Source organism: Schistocerca gregaria, chromosome 5, assembly GCF_023897955.1.
Source record: "Schistocerca gregaria isolate iqSchGreg1 chromosome 5, iqSchGreg1.2, whole genome shotgun sequence".
Lineage (NCBI taxonomy): Eukaryota > Metazoa > Arthropoda > Insecta > Orthoptera > Acrididae > Schistocerca > Schistocerca gregaria.
The window spans coordinates 68,818,307-68,824,759 of record NC_064924.1 but is presented as its reverse complement, the minus strand read 5'-3'; the positions used below and the strand labels follow the sequence as shown (position 1 = coordinate 68,824,759).

Genomic DNA, 6,453 nt, shown 5'->3' with positions numbered 1-6,453 from the left:
ACTGAAGCCCTTATTGTGTTTCCTCGAGATACTCTAACGTAAGAAAAACCGTCCAGTCTATGAAACACAGCCCCGCTACCCGTGTAGCCACCTCCTCCGTGTAATGGAATACTAACCTATTTATTGGAACCAGAACCCCCCCCCCCCCCACTGTGGTGCAAGTCGAGAAATCTGCAATCTGCGCGGTCGCAGTCCCTTCTGAGCCTCTGATTCCGACCCTCCACTCGGCTCTGTACCAGAGGTACGCTGAAAATGGTGAGCTCCGCTTTCATCTTGCGAGTAAGACTGGTAGCCTTCACCACCTCAGATAGCCGCTCAAACCAGAGAGTTTCTCTTCCGAACGAAAACGACACACCTCACTGGCACCAGCTGCGCTTGGTTGCACCCTGCACTCCTCTGGAATGATTCCACCAATTATGCACATGGAGTATACATTGGCTTTCTTCCCCTTCTTGGCACCTACTTCCCTAACGGGCCCCATAACAAGCTTAAAATTGGAACTCCCAACTTTCAGGGCGAGAGATTTCTTCAGAAACAAGTCAAGCAGCTGCATCTGGATGAGGGACGGTGTCAGCCACAGACAGCACCTAGAACCTAGTTTCTCATACTAACTGGGGAGGCCTTACATTTCGCCCCCGGGAAGTCTTTCGCAGTCTGTCATCTCCCCCCCCCCCCCCCTTCACCGAGGAGACTACCCACTCGGCTACAGGTGTGAGGTCTAGCTCAAGGCTCTCTGTAACTTGGCTTATCACTGCTGCCACTGGTGCGGACCGATCGGCTGGTTTGTGAGTCGTGTTTGATGTCTGTTGGATCTCCCCAGTCGGCTGAGAACAGTGATGCCCATCTGCTGCCTCAAACTATGTAACGGAAGCCAACACAGCCTGGAATTGAGAGCACCGACTGGGCTTGCATTCGCACACACCAGTCATAGCCCTGATTCATACTGAAGATCGTGGAAAACTACATTACACAGACAAACAAAGGACTATCGACACTCGCTGCGGAACTCTTACTGTAGACACTGACGAAAATCCAAGAACTGCCTCCAATAAATTAGATTATCATCAGATGTTCAAAAACTATACTACCAAAGCACACATGTGAAACTATATAATTCGCTCCAGGTTGGGAGGTCGTAAAATGTCAGAAAATCGGTTAATTCCCTGTTGCTGCTTCCTCTTGGCCGGTGGCTGCTGGCTGACTGGATTACTGCCTACCAGCGATCACTAGGATTCAAAACAAACGAACAAATGACTATCGACACGCGCTACGAAACTCAACTTTATTTTATAGTGAGAACTCTGCAAACATCTGTATCTTGAACCAATTTTACTAAAGCACTATCAGTTTTTGTGGCTTATAGCCACATAATCAGGTGCGTATAAAAATGAAAACATGGTAAACAACATGGCAGAGAAAGTAGAAGGGCCAGCCTTAATAAATAAAACTATAATGTCCATCGGGCGGATAGTCAATGAATAAAAAGTTGGGCGATGGAGAATATCCAGAATGAGATTTTCACTCTGCAGCGGAGTGTGCGCCGATATTAAACTTCCTGGCAGATTAAAACTGTGTGGCCGACCGAGACTCGAACTCGGGACGTTTGCCTTTCGCGGGCAAGTGCTCTACCATCTGAGCTACCGAAGCACGACTCACGCCCGGTACTCATAGCTTTACTTCTGCCAGTATCTCGTCTCCTACCTTCCAAACTTTACAGAAGCTCTCCTGCGTACCTTGCAGGAGTGCTAGTTCTGCAAGGTTCGCAGGAGAGCTTCTGTGATGAACACTAACCTGTTGATGCTACGTACTGACGTGCTTGATGCTAGTACTGTAGAGCAATGAGTAGCATGCCAGCACAAGCACCGAAGTCAACATTATATTTCCTTCAATTGGGCCAACTGGCGGTGAATCGAGGAAGTACAGAACATACTGACGAAACTAAAATGAGGTCTAACATGGACATTAAGCGTTTCCGTACACATGTCCACATAACATCTTTTCTTTACTTGTGTTTGAGGAATGTTTCCTGAAAGTTTGGCCGTAGCTTTTTGTAACACCCTTATAGGGCTAAACAGACATGCGACTGCCGAGCAACTGACCGTCCAGATGAACCAATGGACTACCAAATGTGTCTCCTCAACCAACGATAATCGAACGTTGTGATGTATGGGCTTCCGCAGCAGGTGCCTGATTTATGCACTCATCCTGACTGCTGTTCAGCGGCAACAAAGGCTGGAATTTGCACAACAGTACGGTAACTGGGCGTCCACTCAGGGACGACAGGTGGCCCTTTACTACGAATCACGTATTACGCTCCATCGCACAGATAACAGTTGGTATGTACGGTGTGAAACGTCTGAAAGCAAACAAGTCTGGAGGGTTGTGGTCTAGGGAATGTTTTTGTAGCTTTTCCTGGGTGAGCTCATCATTCTGAAAGGCACAGGGGATCAACACAAGTAGTTATCTATCCTTGGGGACCGTGTCATACCCTGCATGCTGTTTGTTTTTCATCGGAGCGTGTCACACAGCTCACAGTGTACGTGCGTGGTTCGAAGAGCGTCTGGATGACTTTGTAACACCCCACCCGTCACTTATCTGGTTTTGGCATGTGTTCACCCCGGCTAATTGAGTAACAGACCAACAGAGAGAGCAAAACTGCCGCAATATCGGATAACGCAAAGAAAGTAATAAGGCCCTGTGACTCCTGACTGAACTGCAGTGGCAGTGTTGACATTAATTTATTCAGAACTGATCACTTTTAATTAAAAAGGCGTGCACATTGATGTTATATTCAGCTATTGAACACCAGATGCAAATGTTGAACATAAAATTAATTAAAAAAGTGACTTGGGATTTCAACTACTTGATTGGAAACAGATGCAGTCGATTAGCAAAAATTTATTTTATCTCCCGACCTTCAATCATCACTTTACAAGACTCTCCTATCAGGCAGTGGTAATAAATTGCGTTTGCATGGCGTAAAGCGCAATAACTCAAAAGTAATTCCTATCGACTGACCCAGGCGTAATGCAAAGTGCGAGAAGAATTCTACAATACACGGCCCATGAAACCCTCATGGAAACTTTGCCGACGTGATCCAACAAATTAATCAGTGGCTGGAGCAGGCGCAATATCACCGAATACAGCGTGGCGGAGCGTTGTCGTTGTGTGGACATCGGCCGACCTCGTCGTGTTGCAAGGCTGCACTCGGCTATTCACTCCTAGCTACCTTGCTCATTACGTAGCTGAACCAAAACTTTCTATCTCCAAGCTCAGTCGTTCCATTTGCTAAGTCGTAACTGCAGAGATGCTCACTCTTTCTCAGGCAAGCTGAGTAAAGAACGCCACGTCCGCAGTCTAGGCAAGCTGCGAATGGAGGACCTCTACGGAGACTTATCACCGTGTGCTCTTCACCTCGGTTTCCCTTCCAGCAAAATCACTTACACCAATTGCAGCACAAGTCGCATTAATTATGCCTGCTCTGGGAAGCGAACAAATTCCCACAAAATTTCCCTTCCTCTCAACTTCTGTTATATAGCTTCTCCCAGGCCACCCATCAAGGTCAGCATCTGCACAAACAACAAGTTTTCCGGAATTCTGACTCCCAGGAGAGTACTTCAAATTCCTCGGTCCTACGTTCCCATCGGAGGCCGGTGTATTTCACGCTGTCGCTCTTCACCTGATTTACTTCAGGCTCTGCGGACTGTGAATTCACCGTGAAGTTGCTATAGTCACAAACACGCATATTTTGACCTCTGTTGACCTCTCCACTGTAGCTTTGCGCGGCTGTCTCGCATGTTTCACAGAAAACGGGACGACAGACATTTATCAACATGCGTAAAGTTCTCCGTCTGTTTCCCAGTACACCAGCATGGAGTCGGGGTCACCCACCCATTCACTGTCACTCATCTTAAGGCGGCTGGAGGCCACGCCGCGTTACCGCTTTCTCAGAGCTTGAGCCGCCCTAAGCTTCCTATTGTTGCTTCCCTTATCCACTTCCCCGGTGGCCACAGTCAATTCTGAGTACTTCCAAAACTGGTTCAAATGGCTCTGACCACTATGGGACTTAACATCTATGGTCATCAGTTCCGTAGAACTTAGAACTACTTAAACCTAACTAACCTAAGGACATCACACAACACCCTGTCATCATGAGGCACAGAAAATCCCTGACCCCGTCGGGAATCAAACCTGGGAGCCCGGGCGTGGGAAGCGAGAACGTTACCACACGACCACGAGCTGGGGACTCTGAGTACATCCCTGGGGTAAACTAGCCTCCAATAAATCGAGGCGTTTCCACAAAGTTTTCATGCTGTGTGAATTACTTTAAAACTATCACCCGACATTAATTATTCCAATACGTCCATACTATACCCTCTACATGGATGCATTGTGCCTTGTCAGTCATTTTTGTTCAGCCCTACTGTTCGCTCAACGTGAGTTAGGTGATCTTTAACGACTTCATGTAAGGGCCATAGTTCTTGCCATCTTATAAATTTACCTTACTCCTCTGACCACCAAACACCCTGTATTAAGACCCACCGAGAATCTGCGGGGCCACCTCCATCGGGCTGTTCGCGCCGTGGATCCTCAACCGAAAAACTTAGTGCACAGCCCTGGAGTTGGCATGGCTTCATATCAATTACAGGATCTCATTGCATCTCTTCCTTTACGTTTTGCAGTTTTGACAGGTGTCACATTGCTGTCGGCAACGGCCTTGCCACAGTGGATACGCCGGTTCCCGTCAGATCACCGAAGTTAAGCGCTGTCGGGCGTGGCCGGCACGTGGATGGGTGGCCATCCGGGTCGTCATGCGCCGTTGCCACTTTTCGAGGTGCAGTCAGCCTTGTGATGCCAACTGAGGAGCTACTCGACCGAACAGTAGCGGCTCCGGTCAAAGAAAACCATCGTAACGAGCAGGAGAGTGGTGTGCTGACCACACGCCCCTCCTATCCGCATCCTCAGCTAAGGCTGACACGGCGGTCGGATGGTCCCGATGGGCCACTTTTGGCCTGAAGACGGAGTGCACATTGCTGTGAATGGACAGTCTATATGCAATGTCATACTGAAAGGTACATAGAGTGTACAGCACGTAATACTCAACCTTACAATGGCAATATCTCGCAGTCATTTCTAACAGCAATGAATAAATAAAAAAAATACACACTGCATAATTTGAGGCCTTAAAATTCTCTTCTGAAAGTACGTGCCTGGAGTACAGCCTTACACCAAATGAGACTTGTACGACAAACGGTTTAGGCAAGGAAAGAATAGAAACTTTTGAGATGTGGAGGTACGGAAGACTGCTGAAGATTCGATAACTAATGATGATGTACTGAATCGAATTGGGGATACTAAAAATTCATGACAGAACTCGAACAAAAGAGGGAATCGGTGGACAGGGCAATCCTGAGGCACAGGGAATAGTTAGTTTCGTATTCGAAGAAAATGCGAAGAAGAAGCAGTTCGAAACTGTAGAGTGAGAGCGAAATTGGCTGCAGTAAGCAGGTTCAAATCACTGTAAGTTGCGCTAGGTTATGCGGAGCGGAGGAAATTCATCTTCATTTACATTTAAACTCCGCAAGCCACCCAGCGGTGTGTGGCGGAGTGCACTTTACGTGCCACTGTCATTACCTCCCTTTCCTGTTCCAGTCGCGTATGGTTCGCGGGAAGAACGAGTGCCGGAAAGCCTCCGTGCGCGCTCGAATCTCTCTAATTTTACATTCGTGATTTCCTCGCGAGGTATAAGTAGGGGGAAACAAACTATTCGATACCTCATCCAGAAACGCACCCTCTCGAAACCTGAACAGCAAGCTACACCGCGATGCAGAGCGCCTCTCTTGCAGAGTCTGCCACTTGAGTTATCTAAACATCTCCGTAACGCTATCACGTTTACCAAATAACCCTGTGGCGAAACACGTCGCTCTTCTTTGGATCTTCTCTATCTCTTCTGTCAACCCGACCTGGTACGGATTCCACACTGATGAGCAATACTCAAGTATAGGTCGAACGAGTGTTTTGTAAGCCACTTCCTTTGTTGATGGACTACATTTTCTAAGGACTCTCCCAATGAATCTCAACCTGGCACCCGCCTTACCTGCAATTAATTTTATTTGATCGTTCCAATTCAAATCGTTCCGTGCGCCTACTCCCAGATATTTTACAGAAGTAACTGCTACCAGTGTTTGTTCCGCTATCATATAATCATACAATAAAGGATCATTATTTCTATGTACTCGCAATACATTACATTTGTCTACGTTAAGGGTCAGTTGCCACTCCCTGCACCAAGGGCCTATCCGCTGCAGATCTTCCTGCATTTCGCTGCAATTTTCTAATGTTGCAACTTCTCTGTATACTACAGCATCATCCGCGAAAAGCCGTATGTAACTTCCGACACTATCTACTAGATTAGCACGGGTAGATCAGTCTTGTGGCTGAAGACCACAGAAA

The 6,453-nt window shown here is 47.4% G+C and overlaps 1 pseudogene; it reads left to right on the top strand.

Annotated features, from left to right (window-relative positions):
- Positions 1-4,707: 4,707 nt before the first annotated feature.
- On the top strand, positions 4,708-4,825 carry LOC126274461 (5S ribosomal RNA; annotated as a pseudogene).
- The last annotated feature ends 1,628 nt before the right edge of the window (positions 4,826-6,453 follow it).